Source organism: Ochotona curzoniae, unplaced genomic scaffold (assembly GCF_017591425.1).
Source record: "Ochotona curzoniae isolate NIBS_2020 unplaced genomic scaffold, NIBS_Ocur_1.0 contig_4645, whole genome shotgun sequence".
Classification (NCBI taxonomy): domain Eukaryota; kingdom Metazoa; phylum Chordata; class Mammalia; order Lagomorpha; family Ochotonidae; genus Ochotona; species Ochotona curzoniae.
This window is the reverse complement of record NW_024466353.1, coordinates 2170551-2197867: the sequence shown is the minus strand read 5'-3', so window position 1 is coordinate 2197867 and position 27317 is coordinate 2170551. Positions and strand designations below refer to the sequence as shown.

At 43.6% G+C, this 27317-nt stretch overlaps 1 protein-coding gene across 1 annotated transcript in view; it reads right to left on the bottom strand.

Moving 5' to 3' along the window:
* The window catches only part of CCDC91 (coiled-coil domain containing 91), a 211349-nt gene that overhangs the window by 167344 nt on the left and 16688 nt on the right, over positions 1–27317 (bottom strand). The window contains exon 2 of the mRNA XM_040987458.1: positions 25201–25267. The gene's annotated coding sequence lies outside the window, so the exon portion shown is untranslated. The remainder of the gene's footprint in view (positions 1–25200; positions 25268–27317) is intronic.

The window sequence follows — 27317 nt, the reverse complement described above, 5'->3', positions numbered from 1 at the left end:
AAAATACAAGGTTCCCTACAGAGTATTCCTCTAAAATTATTTAGAATATTTCAAACATTCCCATTATATTCCGTGAAAATGCAGTAGAAATATATGAATACCAGGCCTGGCATCATGGCTCAATTGGCTAATCCTCCCCTTGCAAGTGTTGGGATCCCACATGGGTGCTCGTTCATTTCCAGCTGCTCCACTTCCCTTCCAGCTCCCTAACTATAGCCTAGGAAGGCAGTGGAAGATTGCCCAAAGCCTTGGAACCCTGTGCCCACATGGGAGACCCAGCAGAAGCTCCTGGGTCCTGGCTCCAGGTCGGCTCAACTCCAGTCCAATGGGGAATCTTTCTCTCTGACTCTCCGTCTCTCTGCGAATCTCCCTTTCCAATAGAAACAGATGAATCTTAGAAAAAAAGAGAAAAGAAAAATGCATGAACACCAATCGTACCTGCGATCCAAGTTACACAAACATGAAACTGATAAAAAAAAAAAAAATCACAGACCACAAAATTTGTTCTCTTGAATCATGGCACTTGGCTATGGTACGAACCCCACAGAAAGGCTGACACCTACGTCTAACAGCTCTCAGGTGCCTTTAGGTCTCAAGTTAATCTTTGTGTTTTATTTTTTCAATTCTCTACTTTCCTGTCCTCAATAGTACTGACAGTGTCAAAATGCAAGAAAGATAAATGACACATCACGCAACAAACTTCCACTCAGTTCACATTCCGGAGTGAAGAGACAGGCCAGGTAGTAAGAAAAGCACGCACATCAGCAACAGGACAATGAGAAGAGCCTGAAGGACAAAACAACGCCGCCCCCCAACCCGGGAAGCAGGGAATGACCAGGGCTACACCCCCTAGGAGCACCCTACAGTGCCTCAGGGAGAAGCAAGCACCAGAGGCAGGCAATTTCAGGCCCTGGAAATCTGAAATGACTTGTCACAAACTTAGGTTTCACGCATGCCTCCACCCAAAAGCCTTCTTCCAACAAGACAACAAAAATTTGCTTTGGTTATCTGTTGCTATATACAAACAGGATCAAAGAGTAGGTGACAAGGCCAAAGTCCAAGAAACGCCAAAGCGAAGGATCAGGAGAAGACTCATGGAGAAATCCCAGGGAGGGGAGGAAGGACCAAAGCCCCGCCCCCCAGTCCTGGGTAGAACCCCCACAACCAGCCTCGACCTGAAACTGCCCACCCAGCGATTCAGTTCCTTCTTCCTGGACTGGGGGAAACAGAGGAGAACTGCAGTGCATGACAGCAGCACAAGCAGGCCACACGGAGGTTAGACCACCAGCAGCAACCTACCTCTCAGTCACCCTAACTCCGCTCCCATCCACAGGAAACCCAGACCCCGGCCACGAAGCCTTCCATGCACCTTTACGGAACACACGTGTTAGGGAAAACTCACCCACATGCATACAATTTCCAATTAACTCCCAATTTCAGTGAGAAGTTAAGAGATGGGAGCCTGGAGGCAGGCTGCTTGGCTCCAAGTCCCAACTCTAACACCTACAGTGTTATACTGTTTAAATTATTTAAACAGGCAGCGACTCAGCTTCTGCATCCATCCGATGGGGCTGGCACTAATACCAGCACCTGAGTCCTAACAGCATCACGAGGACCAGTAATGTTAAAGCAGGTGATGCAATTATTAGGAACACCGGCTATTCTATTAGTGATTCCCTTTCCCATTTGCACAGGTTACCAAGGATGAAGAAGATTAAGAAGGAAACATGCAATATGGAGATAAAACAAAACAAAACAAACAAAAAAAAGAGGGCACGGCATGTTAGCCTAGCGGCTAAAGTTCTTGCCTTGCATGAGCCAGATGCCAGCTGCTCCACTTCCCATCCAGCTCCCTGCTTGTGGCCTGGGAAAGCAGTCGAGGACAGCCCAAAGCCTTGGGATCCCGCACCCATGAGGGAGACCCAGAAGAAGCTCCTGGCTCCTGGATTCGGATTGGCTCAGCTATGGCCTTTGCAGCCACTTGGGGAGTGAATCAGCGGATGAAAGGTCTTTCTGTCTGTCTCTTACTTCTCTCTGTAAAATGTGCCTTTCCAATAAAAATCAATAAATCTTGAAAAACGAAAACTTAGTGTGACCTAAGGGAGTAAGACAAAAAAAGACGACAACATGGGACTAAGAAGTAACAGACCCAGCTAACCTGAAAGCAAAGAGAATTCTCCCAGGAGGACAGAGCACTGAGCTCCCCTAGGCTCAAAGGGGCAGCCAGAGTGGAGAGCCGCCAGTCTGTGCTGCAGCAGATCTGAAGGGTCCTGAAGGACACACTCGGGGAAAACACCACCAACATCTGTCTCAGAAGTTTTGCCACCATGCACATCTGTCTCAGATGTTTTGCCACCATGCACATAATTTTCAGCTGGGGGAAAATTTAGGGTGGATTTTGTGATAAGAGAACCCATCAAAACCAGACAACAGTGTTGGCTAGGGAAAGGAGTCACCGGGTGCCGTATATTTCAGTTGACAATAATACTAACCAAGTCATCAGAAATGTACATACTAATTACAATATATTCCCCCTGAAAATGTAAGAGAAAGGTGAGCTTGGAGAATGAAAGATCTTTCAAATTAGAAACCAGATGGGTTCTGAAATCAAGAGTGAAAAAAGAATGCACAGCCAGTCACAGAAAGAACGAGCTGTGTGTGTTCAACATTCCGCCTCCAGAAAGTAGGAAATGCAGCCATGGGAAGCCTGGCAGGCACAGGAGACAGCACCGTGTCACAGCAAACCTTCCACAACTCGCAACTACCAAGCCACCTACCTGGTAGAGAAATCAAGGACAGCATCTTACTGCAAAAAAACAATAACTAAAAGAAGCATAATTGTTTCAGGACTGCACTTAACCTAAGCCTGTAAACAGGAAGTAAGGTTGCATCTCTAGACACATAAGCTGTTCACATGAAAACCAAACCAACACAAAGCAAAGTTTAAGCAGACAAAACCTTAAATCAACTGACGTCCAAAGTTCATATTATAGGCATTGTGTGCTGTGAGTTAGGGCTGCCACCTGAGACACTGACTTGCTAATTCAGATGGTCTGAGATGAAGCCACGCCACCACATCTGATCCCGCTTCCAGAGAACACGCAGCAAAGCAGGCAGCAGATGACAGCCCAAGAGGGGAGATGCCCATGGAGGACCTAGCTCAAGAATTCAGTCTGGCACAGCGGGCATTTGGCCTCTGCCAAGGGAGCCAGTGGGTGAGGGTGTCTTTCTACCCATCTCACACACACCTTTCAAATAAACAAAAATAAATACATCAACTCGGGAAAAATTAATGAAACTCTGAGAGGTCACCTAGCTGTTTGATCACCTCTAAGTACCCAGGGAATTAATACTGTCTTCCCAGCATTCAGCTGAATGTGTCTCATCTGGAAACTACTTACTGACCACCATCCTCACAAAAGCATCGAGATTTTTTCCATTGGATCTTGTTCAGCGTCGTATGTTCAAAAAGCAATGGAGACAATGGAGACAAATTTTTGGGTTTTTTTTTTAAATCTCTAGAATAAAGCAATTCTAGAAAAAGAAAACAGAACAACGCACACACACACACACTTGCTCCCTATTTAACAATGACTAGCCACCAAGACTGAGATGGGGGCTGGACTTGCAGGATGGCAGGTTACACTGCTGCCTCCATGCCAGAATCCTGTATGAACACCAGGTCAAGTCCCAGTGGCTCCACTTCTGATGCAGCACCCTGCTGAGGTGCCTGGGAGGGCAGCATTAGATGGCCCGAGTGCTTGGGCTCCTGTCACACAAATGGAAGATCCAGATTGTACTGGCCCAGCTGATGTGGCCATTTGAGAATGAGCCACCAGACAAAATATATTTCTCTTTAACATTTATTTATTCTCATCAGAAATGTACATTTACACAGAAAAATATTCCATCCACTAGTTCACTCCACAAGTGTACGGAACAGCCGGAGCTGCACTGATCCAAAGCCAGGAGTCCAGAGCTTCTTCTAGGTCTCCTATGCAGGTGCAGAGTCCCACGGCTTTAGGCCGTCCTCTATTGATTTCCCAGGGCATAGGCAAGGAGCTGAATGGGAAGTGGAACAGCCAGGATACGAACCAGCACCCATATGGGATCTCAGTAGATACAAGGTCAGGATTTAGCCACTAGGTCATGGCTCTAGGCCCACAAAGTATCTTTTTCCTCCTCTTTCAATTATACTTCTGTCTTTCAATTATATAAATAAATCTTAAAAAAAAAAAATAGACAGTAAGAGGGCCTGGCACGATAGACTAGCAGCTAGGTCTTCACCTTACAAGTGTCTGTATCCCATATGGGTGTTGGTTCATGTCCCAGCTACTCTACTTCCCTTCCAGCTTCCTGCTTGTGGCCTGGGAACATAGCAGAGGATGGCACAAAGCCTTGGAACCCTGCACCCATGTGGGAGACCGGGAAGAAGCCCTGGCCTTGGATAGGCTCAGTTCTGGCTGTTGCAGACGCTGGGCGGGGGTGAAACAGCAGGCGGAAGATCTTTCCCTTTCCATCTCCTCTCTGTATATCTTTCTAATAAAAAATTTTTAATATATCTTTAAAACTGAAGACAGTAAGAATTGTCTTGTACAAGATTAGAATTTCAGTATTATTTCTTCAAGGAAAGTATCTGCATTCCTAAATTACTAAGAACACTGAAGGTACCGCAGGGACTATGGGCTTTTCCCTCGTTCCTTAGCACCTTAAGCTAGACATTTCTAGAACACAGTAAGGACTCAAAGAATACTCTGAATTAATACTTCTGGAATAAATAACTGAATGAACCCAAATGAGTTGCTAATAGTTCCCACATGATTCCCTTTTCCCTCTAATTTTTCCAAATAAAAATACACGCAAGCCCGGGCAGCAGCAGATCAAGTTGCCAACGCTAAAACGGCTCGACCCATTATTACAGCCAGAAACTCAAGAGCGACACCCTAGAAGAAATGTCATGGCTCCATTCAATGCCATGGCGTTGGAGCGAGCAGTAATTCTGAAACTTCCAATCTCACCCCCTGTGGATAATTCTTCTTGTTCCTTGAGCACACTGACAGCAATGTATCCCTAGGCGAGAGCCCTCCAACTCCTCTGCATTATTTTCACCTTAAGAAAATGCATACAATTCCACAACTTTATAATTCTGCACAAATTTTCTAAAACTAATTACTACTCTGGGTCCTGCCACCCACCTCTAGCCAGACAACAAACATTCTGAAGTGGTTCTAACTCAAAACTCTTTTTATTAATCATACGCCTATCTGGACAAAACCTCATCTATTGCTTTCCAACCTTACATTTTAAAATACAGGCCTTCTTTCAACAGAAATCAACAAGAGAAAAAAAATGTTATAATCCCTTTCTGTGTTTTCTTCACTCCTCTCCAGGAGAAAAATCAGAATACTTTAGTTAGGTGGTCATCCATGGGAGAACCTTCTAGACACAAGGAATGAATAAACTTGGGTGTGCGGGCAAAGTACAGTTGCTTTCCTTTCTCACTAGAGAACCCACATTCTGCTTCTAGTCCAGCTCCCAGGGGAAGCTCGCTAGAGGCAGAACTTGGCATTGCAGACTCACATTGTTGAGCTGCGAGTGTGGAGACCTCATGTCAGATCCGGGAGTGCACCGAGGCATTACCACCCATGCCACTGCTCTGACTCCGTGGGACTCCTGGTTCTACTTCTCAATTGACTGAGAATCCAGAGGAGCTTCAAGGCAATTTGATAATGGCTCCCTGCCAAGAACCACCACCAACACCCAGTTTCCTGTCTTCTGGTGAGGACTACTAGGGAAAACCACCACAAAACCAACGTTTCCTTTCAACTGGATTTGCAGCACTGCCTTCTACTATCATTGCTTCTCTCTTTTTCATTTTTTTCCTCTATTCTCCAAAGATGTCCAATTCTCATCAGACTCCCAACCTCTCTCTTCTTTCTTACAACTCAAGTAAAGAGCTACACTAAACAGGTGAGAGTAAATGAGAAGACTCCCTTTAACGTGTTGCAATCAAATCCACAGCCACTGGCATCTGTAGCCGGCTATTCCACTTTATTTTGCTCACAAAGGGAAAGGAATGCCTCTACTTACTTAAAGCCCCTTCCTCCACCTGTGCCCTCAGAGATATGGCACTGTTATCATCAATGCCCCCTTAAACATCCAGGGACTGACATAAGCCTACCAGTTAAGATGCTGGTGAATGCAGCCATGGCCCACATTCCACTGGCCAGTTTCCAGTCTTGGTTCTGCCCCCGATTCTGGCGTGTGTGCTGAGCACCGAGGGAGGCAGCAGGTGGGTCCCTGCCAGCCACGTATGGAAGAGGTGGACTGTGTCCCAGTTCCTGTCTGACCTAGCCACAGCCATCACAAGCTTCTGGAGAGTGAACCAGCAAATGGGAGCTCTCACACTCTATCTACACATTTTTCTGTCTCCCTTTTTCTTCTCTCTGACGCTCAAATGCAGACCCATAAATCAGCTTTTGACACGCAGCGCCCCTGACTGTAACATGGTCTATCTCAACACTAAGATTTACCATATTGAAAGGTTATATTTTCCCAAAAAAAAAATCTTGCATGTCAGGCTTTTCCTAAATCCTGACAGTCTATGATGCTACTTTAATGTCTAATTTTACAATAAATTTTGCATTTATCACTGTTGTATAACAACCCAGTCATCTTGTGCATGTTTATGATCTATCCATCACTGGAAAACTCCCATTTCTAAAAACTTATGTGTATGTTCTTTTAAAGTGAAATGATATTGGATCCGAATCATAAGTTTTATGTCCGGCTTTACAATTCTTGTGCCTCTATTTCCTTTCTCTCGTCTTAATCCCTGCCTCCACCCTCCAGCAAAATGCCAAACACAATGAGAAAACACGGCAGACATTTTTCGAGAGATGGTCTCCAGACTGGCTCCTATTCTACACACTCTTCTAAGAACAAAAACGCATCTTCCTCCCACTTAGGCTAAGGGCCTCTGAACACTGTCCCTTGTGCTGGGTGGATCACTGTGACCTTGACGACCAACAGATGAGGGCGGAAGTCACACTCTTCACAGAGACGCAATGCTCTCCGTCTTGGGTTCTTCTATCCAATACCATGATGTGAGAAAGAAACAAGCCAGCTCAGAAGACAGCCTAACTGAATGGCCAGTCCACAGCCAACACCAAAGCACCAGATGTGTGGATGGAGATGCTTTCAGATGATTCCAGTGCCCTAGGCACCAACTCATCTCCAACGTCCAAATCACCCAAGCTGAGGCACTGTTTAAAAAAAAATGAAGCAATAAAAAAATTCTTACTCTGCAGCTCTGCAGCATCCAAGTTTCTGAACTTCAGAATCCAAAGCAAAAAAAAAAAAAAAAAAAAAAAGTTGCTTACTTATTTTGAGATGCCTTATTATGTATTAAGAATGGAACAAACGGCAATATCAAACTTTAATTGTCCCTGATTTTAGAGGGAATCCTTATACTTCTCCGTTTTCAGGGACAGCTGTTGATGATTATTGGTTGCCTATTTTTAAATGTCCCTTGAAAAATTAAAGCTCTTTTTTTTTCCTAATTTGCTAAGCACTCTTAACAGGGATTCGCATTGATCAAAAGCTTCAATTATCATGTTTTTCTCCTTTAACTTATTAATATCATCAGCCATGCCAAATAGTCTAATTGTAAACCGCCCTTGCATACCTGGTATAAACCTGAGTTGGTAATGTCTGCTTTCTTTTAAATGCTAGCTTCAATTTGCTAATATATCCATAATTTTCATTTCTTGTAATATCTCCATCTGGTTTTGCTATCAGGATTATGCTGGGCTTTCGTAACTAGCTGTGGAATCATCACTCTTTTTCTACCAATTAAGAGCGATTGCATCAGACTGGAATAATCTGTTTCTTAACATTTTGGTAGAAACTTGCTTAGCAAATCATCTAGGCTTCTTGCTGTCCTTGTGGGAAGATTCAATTTCTTTTAATTATAGGATGATTCAGCCATTTAATTTCTCCCTCAGTTTTGGTAAGTAATATTCTAGAAACACTGTCTATTTTTAAATACTTGGCATACAGTTAGCAGTATTTTCATTATCCTTTTAATCTCTAATTTTTCTGTGGCTAGGTCTTTTCTTCATTCCATATATCCTCAATTCTATGTGTCCATGAACAGAATTATTTTGATATTCTATATCCTTGTTCTTTTTTCCTGTTATCAATTGATAATCACAAGGGGTAAAGTGGAATTTTCTACTGTTCATATAGAGCCACCAATTTCTCCAGACTATTCTACCATTTTTTTTTCTCTATTACACATTTTTGGGTAATGGAGTGAACTGTAATAATTGCATATTGCCTCAGCATCCATTCCATCTAAGTTTAACTTTCTCAGAGCAGAAATAGGAGTTAGTCACCACTGACACACTTTCCAGTTGTCTGTCTCCTCTTACTTTCCCCACATGCTCAACCCAGATGTCTGCCTTACACAGCCACCTCCCAGTACCATCTCCCAGTGCAGGGAGCTAGACACAACCAATCCAAAACACCCGAATCTCCAGGACCCTGGTGACCATACTGAAGTCATAGTGGGTCCCCATGGAACTCCCCACAGGATACTTCTGTTGCTAACACCCAGGACCTCAGGAAAGTCAGTCGGTGTGTCTGTCTCTCTCCCCGCCTACTTCCCTCCCTCTTTCTGTGCCTCTCTCCCTCTCTCTCAAATCTCTCTCCATCTCTCAGTGTGTGTGTGTGTCTGTCTCTCCCTCCCTCTCTCCTTCTCTCCTTCTCTCTCTCTCTCTCTCTGCATGTGGCTGAGTGTGCATGTCCTGGAGGCTTCCCCACTCAGCCCTACAAGACAAGCCACCCACCTCCGTGGGATTTGCCACTAATAAGAGCTGCTTCTGTTGATTACACGTGTTTTGTAGCACTACCTCCTATGCCTCGATGTAATCTTATTGAATAAGCAAATGATTCTCAAACCCCTCAAATTAGCAGGAAACCACAAATCTCAGTAAGATGCTTCTTCATACCCATCAAACCCAAAAGGTTTTATAGGCAAATGACAGCAATGCTAGAATAATATGTGCTATCCAATTGATTCATTTGGTGTTGAACAATTGGGTGCTATATAGTGAAGCTGAAGGGTGTAACACCTACACTTGTGGGCTATAAATCCAGAACAAGAATATTCCTAGCAACATTATCTACCACAATGCCAATACGAATGTCTATCAAGAATCAGGTACCCAAGAAAGAGACCAGGTCAAGATCGGTAACCTGGGAAAGCTTTTCTCACACTTCACGAGTTAAGAAGATTATGATCACCCAAATCACAGGCTAAGCAAAAGCCTGCAGTCTCTTGAAGGAAACGCAGAACACCCTCTCAGCCTCTGAGCCAAAGTAATATCAGGAGCCAACAGAGAGAACCCTCATTCTGCACAAACCTCTCCAGAAACAGGACTAGGAAATGCTTCTCCACTTACTGAAACATGATTCTCAACCAAGAACGTACTTTCTCACGATCAAAGTTCCATGGACATGTAGAAACCATATGCATCCTAAGTCTGCTCTCTCTAGCACTTTACAAATGTCACTGATGCCAAGTAGGTGCAAAGTGTCATTTAAGTTGTTCATCTCCCTATTTCTGTTTGTTTATCACAACTCTGTGAGTTAGACTCTTCAGCCACCATCCGGTACAGGTCTTCTCTTGGCCCCCACCCCATCGTGGTTTCCTCTACAAACTCAGAAGTACCGTTGCCAGTTATGGATCTCTTTAGGATCACTACGTCTCCTAAGTTGATAATTCAGCCATGATAAAGTCTTCACCTTTATCCCAGAGTAACTATATATCATGTAACATTACTACTTATCAACAGTACTCCAGCTTTCTTACAGCTGACATCCACAAAGCACATACCTTCTTCTCTCCTGTTAACTTTTATTGCTAATTCCTGTCCAGTATAAAAGCTGAATCTTACTTACAGGTAATCCATTTGACAGTCAGGTTTGAACTGGATTGTCTGCTGAATAATCATGTAATGTAATATAAGTGTTCAATATAACAGAGGTGTTTATAAGAGTATGATTTGTGAAACGTTCTGTCCTACACATCCTGTTTTTCCCTTATCTGCTGTGGAGGTAATGTGCTATTTCCAATATAACATTTGATCTCATCTGATCTTTCTGAGTAGATACTACCCAAGTCGCCTTACTTACCACATTTTACCACTTTATGTAACAAATATCTCACTGCACACAGAGATGATGCATATGCCATGGCCTGCTTCCGTTTCCTGACACCAGTTTTTGGAATACCATCGAAGAACTTTACTTACACATGTATAAATTCCCGTATTAGTACTTGCACTCTAAACATCAATTATTTTAAAAAAGCAATCAAGCACCCAGAGTAAATACAGAATTGCTATGTACCCACCAATTTGGTCCATCTCTACATGTCTCCACATGATGTTAAGTAAAAGACTCATGAGAACCCAAGGCTGACTAGAGTCACTTTCTCTCCAGCTGCTTCTCCAGTATCCACCCTGAAAATTCTGTCCAACTCAACAGTTAAAAACTCCGATCCATTTCCTCCACCCACCAAATCACCACTCCCTACTCAGCACCCACGCCTTTGTGCTCCTAGGAGGGAAGCCAAGACAAAAAGATGCTCCCCTCATGTAGGTTTCATCTCCTGGGGTCACAGCTCTGCCATGATGGCCGAAGAATCCCAGAAACCATTTGCTTCACGTATCTTATCCTTAGCCACAAGTAGAAGGTCAAATCCAGTTTATTTGGTTTTCACATTTATTTCTGCTGTTGTGTTTGCTTTCATATTAAAGCATTTCATGTCAGAGTATATGCAGATAGATGGAGATACATATACACACTAACGTGCTCACTGGAGGAGGAGGAAGGAGGGAGACAGTGTGATGTGTTTCAGTGTGATAACAATGGCAGCGTTTTTTGAACCACATGCAAAAACTATTTATATGGCTTTTTTGGATGTGTGAAATTGCTAGAGGAAATGAAGAAAATACAATGGCTCTGGTCAAAACGACAAGTTACAGACTGGGAGAAAATGTTTACAAAATCAGAGAAGGAGGAAAACAGTATACTAACACACACACACACAGCAGAAGATGAAGTTTTTCTCTCTGTCACTCCTTCTCTCCGTAAAATCTTTCCAGCAAAAATTAAAAAATAAATCTTTAAAAATAAGTAATTACAGAGCATTAATATATTTTAGAAATAGCAACATCACTGACCTAGAAAAAAAAAAGGTATGTCCATTTCAGAGAATGACAGAAGGAAAGAAAGAAAGAAAGAAAGAAAGGAAGGAAGGAAGGAAGGAAGGAAGGAAGGAAGGAAGGAAGGAAGGAAGGAAGGAAGGAAGGAAGAAAGAAAGAAAGAAAGAAAGAAAGAAAGAAAGAAAGAAAGAAAGAAAGAAAGAAAGAAAGAAAGAAAGAAAGAAAGAAAGAAAGAAAGAAAGATAGAAAGAAAGAGAAAGAAGGAAAATACAGAAACTGTCAAGGGACACACTACCCAACAAAACTGGACCAAGAGATGATCCAGATGCCTCAACAAGATGGATCAAAGAAAGAAAAGAAAAGAGAAGAAAAGAAAAGAGAAGAAAAGAAAAGAAAAGGAAAGGAAAGAAAAGAAAAGAAAAGAGAAGAGAAGAAAAGAAAAGAAAAAAGAAAAGAAAAGACAAGACTGTGATTATTGAACAAACACAGAACAACATCAGTGAGTGGCTGTTGACAGAATAATGCGACTGCTGCTAGTGAGAAACACCGCATTACTGAATCCTTTTGGTGAGCTCGCTGGGACACAGCAAGAGCAACAAACAGCGAACTTGAATACAGATCAAGAAAGCATTTAAAGCAACACACACACAAAGCATGCAGGACGAGCAGATCCATCAGATGTAGGACACTTAGCGGGGCGGGGCGTGTTCATAAAACTGAAAATCTCAACCCGGGGAATGGAAAGGAAGAGGCAAAAAAATATTTTCACAGATGACAGAAAAACTGTAAAAATCAGTTTAGACAGCAAACTAGAAATCAAGGAAATCAAAGAGTGCAAGCAAGATAAATGCGAAGCATCAAGTAATTCATAAAACTCAATGTGAGATAAGATATAATGGCAACGCCCACAACACTAAACTACAGATTTAAAACAGTCTCTCCAACATTTAATGCCTCTTTAAGTTCACATAACTTTTTTTCAGACGCAAAGAGTACATAAAGATTTCACCATCAAGTAATTAAATAACGTACAATTGCTAAAGTATTAGAGAAGTAACTGCATAAATGTATATGGCATGACTGAGAAGGTTACGCATTTTCAGAAACTTTTTTCCAACGCTACTAACAATATGGCACATGAAACCAACGCTCTCTCATTAATGAATGAGACAGAGACTGCAATTTTCAGAATCAAATACTGATAAAAATGCCAATCTGATTATAAACACTGTACAAACACCTAAGATATGATTGCAAAATTATTTTATCACCAAGAAAAACAACTTAGACATTAATTTTTGATGTGAGCATGATTTATAACTTTCGTTCTTCAGGTTTGTGCAATGTTTTTTCCATGCATTACTGTCAAAAAAAAAAAAAAAAAAAAAGACTTGGGCCCAGCACGGTAGCCCCCAAGGCTTTGGGCTGTCCTCCACTGCCCTCTCAGGCCACAAGCAGGGAGCTAGATGGGAAGTGAGGCTGCCAGGATTAGAACTGGTGCCCATATGCAAGGCAAGACTTTAGCTGCTAGGCTACCACACCAGGCCCCCAAGACCTTTTTTTAAAAAAGATTTATTTCATTTTTATTGGAGAATCGTATTTCTTGAGGCTCGAGGGGGCAAGCCACGTAGGAGCTCCTGAAGAACCTAGGCGTTTTCTGCCTTTTGTGATTCTGCCTTAATGGCTTGGCTGGGGGCTGTGTGAACCTCAGGCCTGATAGTCTACGTGACACCCGGCAGGACACCTGGCAGGTCACGTAGGCAGACCACTTCTCAGGAAGGAGGTACCCGGTATTTGATAAGATTCACAGCCCAATAGCTCGTCGATTTGTACTTTTTGAAAGTTGCTTGTTTCAAACCCACCAATGGAAGCCTGCTAAGTCATGACTGTATAATTAATAGCCTAAAATGTATAAGAACTGGGGGGCTTGGGCTCTCGGCTTTTCCCTTGGCTTCTGGCTCGCGTTTCTTTGGTCCTCCTTGTGGATCCTTGCAGCCTTGGCTGCGGCTGCCCCTCCCCCGCCCAGCCATGCTGGGCTGGGGGAGGTGGCTGGGTTACCTAGGCTAACCTGAATAAACCACCTTTTTGCCTCAGCACCGACTTCAGACTTGATGATTATCTGGGGGTTTCAAAAACCGGCACAACACTCCCAGCCCCCTTGAGCCGTCGGGCCATCATGTTTGGCTGCAAGGCTTGACCTGCTCTGTCCTGGAGACACCTTCTCCTTGGTCTGCCACACGGAGATCCTTCGCTCTCATGCAGACACTGTGACAACACTCAGGACCTGATGGCCAAGGATGGTCTGTCCACCTCCAGACCCTGACTGCATTCCGTTTTCAAACTCTTTCCCAAGAGGAAATTCTGACAGCTCCCAGGGATCTGAGACTCAACAACTTTACAGGTTCTGTCAACCACATCTTAATTTATAATAATTTCTATAAACATATACATATAACTAGGTGGAAGAGATTCGTGTATTAACAATATAACTGGAATCAAATGAAAATTTCACTCATAATATCTCTATACAAATGTTATTCATCTTTAGTTTCTACTAATATTCCGCAGTATACCTGGATGTACTTCTATCTACCACTTTTCTACGAAAGCAGAAAATCAAATCAAATGTATTCAAATGAAAAAAACCAGACGCAGAAAAACAGTCGTCTTTATGGGAGAGGTAGAATTGTGAATAATTTTCTATTCTAAACGTGCTATTATATAGCACTACACTTTTATTACATGAAAGCGAAAAACACGTAACCTCCCAAGCCGCACGCATATTAAGTATCTATGTTATGCACAGAAGCATAGGGAACAGAACACTCAAGAATGAAAATAAGTCCTAATGTGTTCCTAGAAATCAGGTTTTCACATTTTATATGGTCATACATTGTGGCTTAACTGTAATTTACCATTTTTTAAGATTTACTTATTTTATTACAAAGTCAGAAACACAAAGAGGAAGAGTTTCTGTATGCTGATTTGTAGGAGGACATTGTGAGCCTGGAAGGCCAGCGAGCACAGGTTTACAGTTCATTGGGCAGTATTTGCATGAAAAGGACCAAATGGCTATCTCTTGCATACCTGTTGGGAGATAGTTCCCACGGGTTGAGTAAACAGCATGTAAATGAGAACACCTAGCGTGATGTAAAGACTAAAGGAATTCTAATCTAGAGTGCGATAACAGTTGATGGTTTTGTTTATGAGCTCGATACTTCCTCCCCTACCCCATACGGAGTTTCAGAGTATAAAGTCTGATGCCCCTAATAAACTTCGGCTTTGACCATCAGTCAGGGTCCACACGTGTTATTATCGGCTCCGTGCACCAAGTCCGTCGCTGCGGGACAGCGACACTGATTCACTCCCCAAGAGGCTGCAATGCCCAGAGTTGAGCTTATCCAAAGCCAGGAGCCAGGAGCTTCTTCTGGATCTCCCATACGGGTGCAGGGTCCCAAGGCTTTGGGCCTCCTCAACTGCTTTCCCAGGCCACAGGCAGGGAGCTGGATGGGAAGCAGGGCCATTGGGACACCAACTGGTGCCCATATGGGATCCCAGTGCATGCAACACAAGGACTTTAGCTGCTAAGCTACTGCACTGGGCCCTAATTGACCATTTTTAAAGATATCTTAACAACTGTGTCTCCACAGGATCTGAGCTATGATTTTAATATTACTTATACACTTTCATTTACAGTGTTTTGGATACAAAGGTCTCAAAGTGTTGTAGGTCCATGTTAAGACTTCACCACAGAAGTCACATAACATGATCTATTGGAGTAAAGTCACTGAAGCCTGAGCAGACTGAACAGGAGAGAGGAAAGCACGCCACGGCCCAGCCACGGCGGGGAGTCACGCACGTACTGCGCGCTGCCGTCCAGAACATCCACGCAGCACGCAAACCTACCCAGAGTCAGGCGGAAACAAATGCTCTGCCACGCAGAACGGCCTCCTCCTGGGAGCACGCACTGCTAGAAGACACACCAAACCCACGGAAACTCTGGCTTTGTTTCTGGGAATTATGGGACAGAATAAAAGACACGAGAAGCTCAGTGAGTCATCTCCAACAGGGACATGTCCTAAGTCACTGGAAACAAGCTTGCTTCGCCAAAAGAGAAGTTTCAGTGGAAATTACAGTAGAGTCAGCAAAAAAAAAAAAAGTGATCTGTCTTGATGCCCTCAGGAAAAACATGCCGGACCAATCACTCACAAGGAAAGGAAGGCCATTTCTACCCACACTGCATCCGCACAGTGCAAAGGATGGGTGTTGTGGTGCAGTTCAGGATGCCCTGTCCCAAACCAGGGTACCTGCTTCAGCCTCCACCTGCTCCACCAGCAATCCAGCTTCCCGGCTCCCCGAGGGGAGCATGGCTGATGGATGGAGGAACTCAGGTGCCCGATTCCTGACTCCACCGGCCCCACACCAGCTGTGGGCATTTGCAGAATGAACCAGAAACCGAAAGACCTTTCTCTTTGTCTCTTTCTCTCCCTCCCTTTCAAAAGCAAATGAAAATAAATCGGATTTATTTTTAACGTGACACTTCTTAGGACTCTCATATCCCATATGAGATTGTCAGAAAGCAAGTACTGGCTCCATTTTCCACTGCAGCTTTCTCATAGCATCCACCGCAGGAAGGATACCTCTCAGACCTGGGGCCCTGTCATTCCCACACCAGAGCACCTGCAAGGTGTTTCTAGAAGCTATCTTCCCTCTGGCCCAGCCCTGGCTATTCTGTGCATGTAGGCAGCAAGCCAGAGGATGGAAGGTTCATCTCCCTCTGCTTCTCTGTGTTGATCTACATCTTTCAAGCAACAGATCTTTAAAAAAAAAAAAAAATTCAGTACCATCATTAATTACATCAAATAAAATATTTAAATTTAACTTCTTTAAGCTATATTGTCCCAGCATCTAAGTAAGTATAGCTCCTCAAATTCAATCAATACTGATTCACCATGAGAGTCAAATCTACTTCCAACAGCAAGACGTAGCAGAACCTAGTGAGGTATCTCTAGTGGTCTTTTAGAAATGCTGCTGGCAAAAAAGAAAAAAATCAGAGTAAGGCGTATGTTCAGAGGGTCCGATGATGCTCCTTACCGCAGACAGCTAAGACACCACACCTTGCAAAGACAAGAGCAGATGCTACGGCACAGCAGGCTGAGCTGTGAGCAGTCATGCTGGTACCCTACATCAGAGTGCTGGTTTGAGTCCAGGCTGCTCCACTTCTCATCCAGCACCCTGGCGATGCATCTGAAAGCTGTAGGTGATGACTCAGGTGCCTGAGCCCTTAGCACCCGTGTAGGAGACCTAGGTGGAATTCGTGGCTCCTAACCTGGGCCTGGCCAGTGCTGGCTCTGTGGTCATTTAGGGAGCTCACCAAAGATGGATCAATTTCTCTCTCTCTCTCTCCACCCCCTCAATCCCTCTGCTTTTCCAATAAAAACATCTTTGTATAAAGGTAAACTTTACTACTTCATATTCAAAAATATAACAATTGCTTTGTACATGTCAAATTCATTTTAACACGCCGCCCTCGCAGACCGGAACCTCGGCTCAAGAGCATATGCAGCAAACCTTCTCCCAGCCTGGACAATCACGTGTCCAGGAAAATACATGGAATGTGCCAAAAGATTAAAACTCAGGTTCATCTTACACATGATAGAGTTTAGATTTCCTCCCTGCTTTGGGGGAGTCAGGAAGGAGGCAGAGCGTGTGTTTTGTTCAATAATATGAGGCTTTATAACTCAAGCAAGATGAACCAAGAGGAACTTCGTGCTAGGCATGACGGTAAGCTGAACTTGATGCTAGTGCTTGGGTCTTCGTAATGGTGCATCCTGCGGATGTTTGCACGGGCTAACTCGAGACCTGTGTGTTCTTCCACTGACCTCAACGCTGACATCCCCGAGAAACATTCTCAAGCACCTGCAAAAAGGAATGTCGTTAAGTACACAGTCCGTGTGAGCCTCTGCCCAGTGAGAAATGGCCGCACATTCTTGGGCCTTCCTCCTATGGAGAGGCAAGTTCATCTCCACCTGCCTCCCCTTGAATGTGGGCGGCTCTGTGACTGCTTTAATGAGAAGGGTGTGGCCAAAAAAAAAAAAAGTGCCATTTGCTGAGCTCTGGTCTTAACAAATGGGCAGTTTCTATCTGCGGCCTGCGGGACATTTGTTCTGACATCAACTACCCTTTCCCTTCCCTTCCCCCCCAAAAAAACCCCAAGCAGCCCAAAGTAGTCATGGAGAGAGAGCAGCAAGGACACACACTGGATCAGTCTCGCACGGCACTGGTTAGCCCGGCCTCCTTTCCATACCTCTCAGCCTTAGCTGCCGCCTGCTGTCTAAGTCCAGCTAAGCCCTTCCCAAATTCCTGACCCACAAAAACACAGCAAAATAAAATAGCTTATTCACTCACTAAGGATTGGGGCCATGTGTTGTATATAGCAAAAATAACTATACCAGAAACTTTGGGCATGAACAAATTCACTATTTATCACAAAAGGCCAGAAAGCGGGCAGCTTAGAGGTCGCTGCAAGATTCTGAAACTAAAATTTCCCAAAGCATCAAATTATCAATGTACTAGGTCTACCAGAGTCCTTTTCACCGCTTCACAAGTTCATCCTGAGACAAAACGAGGCACTGCCTCTAGTTCTCACCAAATTAAGGACAGGATCTCTTTGCTAGCCTGAGACCCCGCACGTGTGCTCCTGTCAGCTGAACTTGGCCAATTTTTGTTCGCAGACATTCTTATCTCAGTCACGTCTATTATTATAATTACATAATTGCATTAGGTATTTGTCACAACTCTAACTGAAGTCAAAGGGAAATTAGCTGTTTCCATGACGAAGCTTAATGTTTTACAACTTCCTAGTGACTAGATGCTTTAGAAACATGGTGTCAAAAGGCAGGACCATTTATAGGAATTTTGCAGAATCTCCACTGGGACTATTTTTATCATTGTCTCATTATACTTAAGGGGAAACAGAAACTAGAAACCGAAGACACTGTTTAAAAGTGTATTCAAGTTAAGTAAATTTAATTCAGAAACTTGATTATATTTCTTATGTTATCCTGCGAGAAATCAAATTATAATACAAGACAAATTTTTACTCACCCACCATCCTTAAGACATTTATGACCAAGTAGGTGGAATTATATAAGTAGAAAACAACTGCAGGAAAAGATGCCATGGAACCAACAGTATTCACACCAAAGCCTTGTGCCTTTCAGACTAATAACTATAAGAGTGGAAATTTTTATAAAGCACAGCAAAAATGTGGCTCATCCAACACTCTTCTCTTTTGACAAAAACAGGAAAGATTCATAAACATGTCCATATTTCTAATTTTTAAGAAGTTTTCAAATGCACACACAAGGGATATCCCATAATCTTCAAAGTAACACAACATCCACCCGCCATGGTCTATCAATCAGTGGGGGAAAGAAGCCCTGTATTACTAACAAAGGATATTCAGTTTGATTCAAACTATTGACCATTCATGTATCTGGCAGGTGATGGAAAATCACAGATTCCAATCCATTCTGGAGTGAATTTTTGTGCCTTAAAAACTGCACCTCTAAAACGAAAATGATGAAGTGACAGGAAAGATCACAATCTGAATTCTACTTATATAAAACTCACAGCTGGGAAAATCACCATCGATGACAGCTGAAGCCGGATCAGACTGACTAAACATGAAACCAAAGACTTCAGATTACATGTCATCTCCAGCCACTCGGATAAATAAGCAGAATACAAGCTGAAACACAGCGAATTCACCTAGCAGTTTCCAAATCCGATCACTCCAGTGGTTCTACAATACTCTTCTAAAAATCCCAAATAAACTGGAAAGAGAGATGGAAACATACGTATACTCATTTCAGATTTGACATCACTCACTTTCCATTATTCTACAGAAAGTCCGTTGAGAAAATCAAGACATTCAAAATCTTGAAATACACCTGTCCTGCTAAAAATGTGAAGAACACCTAGGAGATGTCCAGCCCATCAAGTCTCAGAAAGCTATCCCCAAGGGACAAGTGAGTAGGACGAGGCGGCAGGAAGAACATACAGAGACACTTCTTTGGTTATTTGCTTCATCAGCTGTTGATTTCCCAACATAGCTTAAGAAAACAAATGAAAGTCAACAGAACTTTGTCTCCAACTCTACTGTCACTTGACATGGTTTGGCCTCAGAAACACAGAGCCTATGGGGAGAGTCCATTTAAGCATTTAGTTGGCACATACACGCTAAGCTCTTCTGTTTGCCTTCTGAAGCCACATGGGATTCCAGTCCACAGAAACAGGATTCCCAGCTTATTTCTCACAAGCCACATGCACAAGATCCAGAATTACAACACAGGAAAGTGCTATAAAAATTACATAACAGGAAAGGAAAGAAATTCGCATGCGGCTCTCTTTTTTAAGATTTATTTTTATTTTATTTAAAAGGCAGAGCTACACATGAAGAGAACAGAGAGAATGATCTTCTATCCACTGGTTCAACTCCCGAATGGCTGCAATTGCTGGAGTGGAGGCATTCCAAGGCCAGCAGTCAGAAACAACTTCTCTGTCTCCCACGTGGAGCCCAAGTACTTGAGCCATCTTCTGCAGCTTCCTCCGGTGTATCAGCAGGGAGCTGGATCAGAAGTGCAGCTGCCAGGACTTGAACCAGCACTCTTGTGGGATACTGACCCTGCAGGTAGTGGCTTAACAAGCTATGCTACAACTTCAGCCACTGTGGATCTACTAAGGACTAAATCTAGCTCATCATTGCATTCCCAGCCCTTGGTTCACCTCACAAGCACAAAGGTCTTGCCTAAATATTCTTTGCCAGTGGTTAACAGGCTTCCGCTTGAACCTGTCCAGTAGCAGGAAATTTATAGTTGGAGAGAGGGCAATTACTCTGGGAAAAGTCCACATTTTAGAAAGTAATTTTAAGCAGATTTGAAATCAAACAACTTGTAATTTCTGACTTTCTTTGAAGCCATCAGGACCTGTGTCGGCATTCAGTACCCTAGAAGTACCTGGGCATCAAATAACACAGCAAGTGTATTTGACAAGTCTCTTAGAAAGTAAAGAAACCCTCTATGTAACTCTTTCTTTTAAATAAATAAAATAAATCCTTAAAAAAGAAAGTAGATCCATAGCTTGACAGAATAATGGCCTTTCAAACATAAAAACAGCACACATAATCGATCTGTATGAACAACACAGACAACAGAGGGAGACGGGGTGTTAGCCTGCATCAGTGAGCTGAACATTCATGTAAAAGTTGATTTCCTGGTACGCAAGGAACATAAGGGCATTCCTAACTGAGAACCCATCTGAAGGAGCAGCAGCTAAAGCATATGGCTTAGGAAGCTCACAACCCCATAAATAACATGAAATTGGCTGAAAGGAGCCTGTGGCGGGAGAAACAGCCAACAGTCAAGCTGCTGAGCAGGTGGCACATTATAAAGAGGCATCCTAAGGATGGAAGTGGAGCTGCACAGAATGAAAATAATGACAACACTGTGTCTGCCAGTACCCTGCCTGGAACTCTGGATATACGCCTCACTCTTCAGATACACTATCGCTTTCAGTTCCTGGAGGATTCCCATCCTTATCTCCAGGAACTTTCCTAACATCACTGTTAAACTGGTGGTAGAGTTAGCACTCCCTGGAGGAGTCCAAGAGTCAGTGAGGAGTAAGTGACATGAGTGCTAGAGACATGGCTGTGGGTCAGTGGAGGTGACACTGTGGAGGTAGAAAGGAAGGGTGTTGGGAACTCCAACGCAGCAAGTACAGTACAGAAAGAAAAACCAAAGGATTCCCCTGGTTTCCATCCTAGCTTCTGAGTAGGAAAATCACTGTCAATAAAAATTAGCATGAAATAAGAGAGAACGTATAAAATTACTGGGTTGGCCTTAAGTAACCTGGATACACTGAGTTCAGGAACTCAATAAAAGACCAATGAGCAAAGGTGTAAAAAGGAAGATGGCCAGAAAGAAGTTGAGAACAAGAAAGAAATGGAAAGACTTGCTAACACAAACATATTAATAATTCCTCAATACATACCAGCAATTAAATTGTAAGTCAGATAAAAAAAATTATATCTATGCTGATATCAATGAGTGAAAAATAAATGGAGAGTGAGTACTTGGCACACTGGCTAGGCTGCTGGTTAGCATGTCCATCATCGCATAATCTAGCACCTCAGTTCAAGACTTGGCTCCACTCTCAATTCCAACTTCCTGCTAATGAACACCCCGGAAGGAAGCAAAGCATGGCTCAACAGCCTGGACACCCACGTAGGAGATTTAGACGTCAACTCAGTCCCTGGCTCTGCTCTGGCCAGTCACAGTCAGTGCAAATATTTAGGGAATAAATCAATGCATGCAAAATTGCTCTTTCTCTCTCTCTCTCTCCCTCCATCTCTCCCAAATAAAATAAATAAAATTTTTTTTAAAAATGAAAATGAATAGATACATTTCCTAGCAGAGCAATCCCAAATAAACTATGTGACGACTTCTTCCTCAAGGAGGTTGAAATTAACTCCACGCTCCTGAAGTGTGGTCCCCTTCGCGGCAATTTCCTTCCCTGAAGTACAATAAAGGCAAGGGAGGAGAAAAAACTTTCCAATGGAAAAGCCTGAAGAAAACCACCTCAGGCAGATGACCAAAAACAACAGGAAAACAAAGCAACGGTGACAAAGTGTGTGCCTTTGCAACGAGGTGATGAAAATGGACTTTTCCTGTGTTACGCAGGGAAGGCCAAACTCCTCAAACAGTTGAGATCATCCAACACAATTTTTAACAACTGTCCCGGGGGCAGGAAGTTTGGCTGCTACTAAAGCATCAATTAGGACAGTCAAGTGCTGTATCAGAATGCCCGAGTTCCAGCTCCACTCTGATCCCAGCCTCCTCCTAATGTGGATGCTGGTAGGCAGAGGTGACAGGTCAGCACGTGTGCCTCCATCACTCCTGCGGCCAACCTGGGTTGGGTTCTTCATTCCAGGCCCGAGTTCCAACTTAGACCTAGGCTGTCTAGATACCAAGGAGTGAACCCACAGAGGAAGCTGTTGCACAACTTTCTGGGTACGTTACTAGAAAGCTAGACCAGAGGTGGGCTGGAGGGAGAGTCACACTGTCACTCCAACAGGGGATGTGAGCATCATAAGCAGTGACCCTGGGCACAGCTGTTAGGTTTTTTAGGATCTGTTTCGTTTGGTGTGGTGTGGGTTTTACCGAGGTTCTTTGTTTTGTTTGTTTGCTTAGTATAACATAAATATGAGCATGACCATGTTCACTGCAGCATCATTCAGGACAGCCAAACAGAGAAGCAATCTGAATGTTCGTCAATAGATGAATGGCTAAAGAGAATGTGGCAAACAGGTGGGGACTTCAAAAAGTTCATGGAAAGATTAAGTCACTTCCAACGATGCAGACATCCCAGATGGGTTCAAGTCCCTAGCTGCTCCACTTCCAATGCAGTTCTTTGCTGACACACCTGGGTAACCAGGAAGATGGCCCAGCTTCTGGGGTCCCTGCCACCTGCTTGGAGACCTGAATGAAACTTCCAGCTCAACTTCCTCTTGATCCAGCCCTGGTCCTTGTGGCCATCTGGAGAACAAACCATCAGAAAACATCTCATCCGAACCCGGTGGCATGGCCTAGCGGCTAAAGTCCTCGCCTTGGGCGCCCTGGATCCCATATGGGCGCAGGTTCTAGTCCTGGCGGCTCTACTTCCCATCCGGCTCCCTGCTTGTGGCCTGGGAGGGTGGTCGGGGACGGCCCAAAGCTTTGGGACCCTGCACCCGTGTGGGAGAGCCGGAAGAAGTTCCTGGCTCCTGGCTTTGGATCAGCATAGCACCGGCCGTTGCGCTCACTTGGAGAGTGAATCATCGGACGGAGGATCTTCCTCTCTGTCTCTCCTCCTCTCTGTATATCTGACTTTCCAATAAATAAATAAATCTAAAAAAAAAAAAAAAGAAAACATCTCATCCAACTCCTCTCTCTCTTCTCTTCTCTCTCTTTCTCCCTCTCTCCTCTCTCCTTCTCTCCTCTCTGTCACTCTGCCTTTCACATAAATAATCTTTTTAAAAAGTATAGAAAATGAAATTAAGAAATGTTTATTTTTGTGGAAAGAAAAATGACACCTAAGCATAGTCTTTTCCTAATACACATTTTCCAGGATCTTCTTTGAAGATCCCTTGTATGCATGGATATCAAAAATACATCACAATAAACTTCCCGTGACTTTGTGAAGTCCTGCCATACAAATACAGTGGGCAATTATTCAGCTTTTAAGATTTTATTTTTATTGCAAAGTCAGATATACAGAGAGGAAGAGAGACAAAGAGGAAGATCTTCTGTCCAATGATTCACTCCCCAATAACCACAATGGCTGGAGCTGAGCCAATCCAAAACCAGGAGCCAGTAGCTCTTCCAGGTCTCCCACATGGGTGCAAGGTCCCAAGACTTTGGGCCATTCTTGACTGCTTTCCCAGGCCACAAGCAAGGAGCTGGATGGGAAGTGGGGCTGCCGGGATTAGAACCAGCGCCCATATGGAATTCCAGTGTGTTCAAGATGAGGACTTTAGCCACTAGGCGACTGTGCCAGGCCCTACTCAGTCTTAAAAACCAAGGAGTCTGTCATTTCCCACAAACATGAAGGAAACTGCATAACACTAAACTACATGAAATAAACACAGAAAAAAATATGATCACAATTACATATGCAATTAAAGAGACAGCGAGAAAGAGAGGAAGTTCCAAAGTACTTTGTAATAAGGAATGAAACAGAGATTACCAGTTGTAGGGGTAGGCTGGCAGAGAGAAACAGGAACAAGGACGAGCAGACATGTAAGACAAGCCTGGAGATCTCACGGGACCTAAAGTTACCGAGATTATATTGTGGGGTTGGCTCTGTGGCATAGCGTGTGAAGTCTCCAGCTGCGATGCCAGCATCCCAATCAGGTGCAGGTTCAAATCCCGGCTGCATGACGTAAGATTCAGCTCTCCACCAACGGCCAGGGAGAGTAGCAGAGAATCACGCACGTGCTTCGGCCCCTGCACCCTCAGGGCTCCTCCCTGGCTCCGGCCAGCCCTGCCCTAGCCACTGAGGCCATCTGAGGGGGTAAAGCAGCAGACGGTAGCACTCTCACTCCCTCCCTGTCATTCAAATGAGCAAAATCATTTTTTTAAAATTAATGTTGTTAGGGGGTTTTCGTTTTATAAGCAGACTTTAGTTGCTCTTATTAAAAAAAAAATAACTGATACACAGGCATGTTCATCTACTTCATTACAGTGTGCATTCTAGTAGCAAACATATTCTACAGCATCAGCTTCGTACGCTCCAATACAGGCAATGAAATTTATTCAGGAAAAAAAAAGTCTATAAAGACAGAATGATGCCCTAGAGATTCTAGAGGAAGAGTACCCAGATGCCAAAGGAGGAACGGAAAGAAGAGAATCCACTGGAGTGAGACGTGAGACAGATACTGTTACAGGCCATGAGCAACTCACTGGAGCTCCAGGGCTAAAAGATAAACCACACTGTGACCTTAGGTGCCTAAAGCCCCACAGTGCTGGCACTCTCCCAGTCACAAATCTAATCTAATCTCTTCTTGAATTTGCATCATGAAATTACCAGAGGCCAGATCCTACAGAGGATTAGGACAGTAAAGAGTGCCTGGAAATGCATCAGTTAAAACATGTGCTATCATCTGGAAGTCAACAAGAAATTCCAAACTTTGGGTTATCGATAAGGGAAGAAATGCTAACCAGTGTCTGATACAACAAGAAATTACAGGAAACGCAGGTTCTAGGCACTGAAAGTCGCATCCTGGCGTATTCGCTTTGACGTAGTCTCCAACGGGCATTTCCCCAGGTGGGAAGCAAGATAACAGAAATATTTCAAGATTGTGATCTGTCCATCCTAACCTCTCACCAGCAAAGAAAGGGAATTGCCGCGTTTCCTTCAGACTTACCGGAATCAGTTCTGGATCCAGAAACCAGGTCCTCTTCCGCAAAGTCCCATAAATCGAGGACAAGCGCCTGAACAAAACAAATGAGCGATTAGGAAGGTGGAAAGAAACGGTTTGATGTTAAAATAGGCAATCCACAGACAAACTAAGAGGTGATTAATTGCAGGGTTTCTTTTTTTTCCTGGCTTGAGAGCTTGGGCAAATTATCTTAAGACAATGAAGAACAAGCTTAAACAAAATAAAGATGCAGCAGTTTCTTCCAACAATCCAATATCAACTCCAGGGTCTATCAGCATTGTCTTAGGAGCCAAGGGAGAAAACAGAATATGTAAGGTTTTTCTCATTACTCAAACGTGCACTGCAAAACCAAAATGCATTTGGGGTATGTTCTAAACTGAAGGCCTACTACATTATATACACTTCAAATTCTTACTTTCTTAGAGATAAGATCACCAGAAGTCCCCAGGACAGCACTAGAGCTCTCTTCCTAACTCCTTGTACAAACTGTCATTATCACAGATGGTCATGCCACCTATCTAGCATTCAGCTTTTCCCTCTGTTAGGTCACCACATCAGGCTAGGTGCTCACTCCAGCTTTATTTCTGAGTAGTTCCCAATCAGAAATAATATTCACTGGTTCACTGGGAGAATGTACGTACACTACTTGAAATTGTAATTTTGGCTAGCCAAATCCTCAAGACCCTTTCCAAGACTATGGACACGTGACACATGGGAGCTTTTCCTGTAAAATTTCCCTCTCACGAAAACTTTCACTGTGGCCCAAAATTTAAATAGTGTGAAGTTACAACTTCTGAAACAACTCAAGAATTTAACTCAATTTCTTTTTAAACCCAAAGTCATTATTAAAAGGTTACAGCATACCTACAGAAGCAAACCCTCGCTGTTGGACAGGGGAACGGAAAAATCACAGAAACTTAACCAACTTCGAAATTCAATTAAAGGCAACATTTTTAACCACGAACCCTAAAGGAGGAAGACGATGGAAATCAAAGCACAATGGAAAAGCTGGGATTCAGGTCACAACTGGAAATGGAAATTTCTACAGTGAGAAATGGGTGCACGTAACCACCCCAAGCCAGTATACAGGCTAGAAAAAATTCCACCTAAGGGTCAAAGGGGTTTCTCCTAAAGACCACTGATTTGCACAAAAGGGATAAAGTACTTTGCAAAAACACGTTGGCAACAGCGGGAAGTGATAGAAGAAACCATGACCTTGCCGGTGGGCAGCCTCCGATGGAGATCCTGGCAAGGAGGACGCCAAATCAGACAGGATGACTCTGGATCAAGCCCTGCAACTCAAGCCAAGTGCATTCGGACCTGGAGTCGGTTCTTCTCAAAATTATTAATAATGAAAAATACTTATACAGGATACATGCGATTGCCAGGAAAAAAGAAACACACTTCTTTGAAACAGCTTTTAAAACAACAAACCACCCGCAGAAACCACACGGGCACAGAATGAAAGCAGTCTGGTCACTGACTGGTGGTGCGTTTAGGCGCTCCCCAGGCACAAGACTCCGCGTGAGGCTCTCCTTCTGAGAGCAGCGAACATCCCTGCAAACACTGGATGGGGAGGCAGCGAGAGAGTACTGCCCATGCGCATCCCTCTCAGGCCTGAGTTCCTCCCGGAGACCTTCACCGTTTTAGGACACCACTGGCTTCTTTTAAGATGCTTGTTCTCGGCCCCCCCAACACCTTCCCCCAGTAAGAATCTAAATAAAGCTTAAGAACTGGCTCCCAAACTAAAATAATAATAATAATCTCACAGAAAGCACTCAACAGGATAGTGTTCGTGACACAGAATTGCACCTCTTGGAATTGCCAATTGAAACAGCCAAACTCCCTGCTATCCGGAGCACCTGCACTCAAACACTGGAATTACTCAGATTCATCATACACAGATGCCCAAGAGAAGTATGGACGCAAAAAGATAGAACATTTTACAGACATGCTTCAACAAAAGCAGCAATAAGCATAGATGAAGGAACACTGTACAAGAGGCAGACAGAAAAAGGCAGAAAAGGAGGCAGGTAGTCCGCCTAGAACACAAGACGGCAGGTGAGGTACAGGGAACTCGCAGGAGTCCCAGAAAAAGGAGG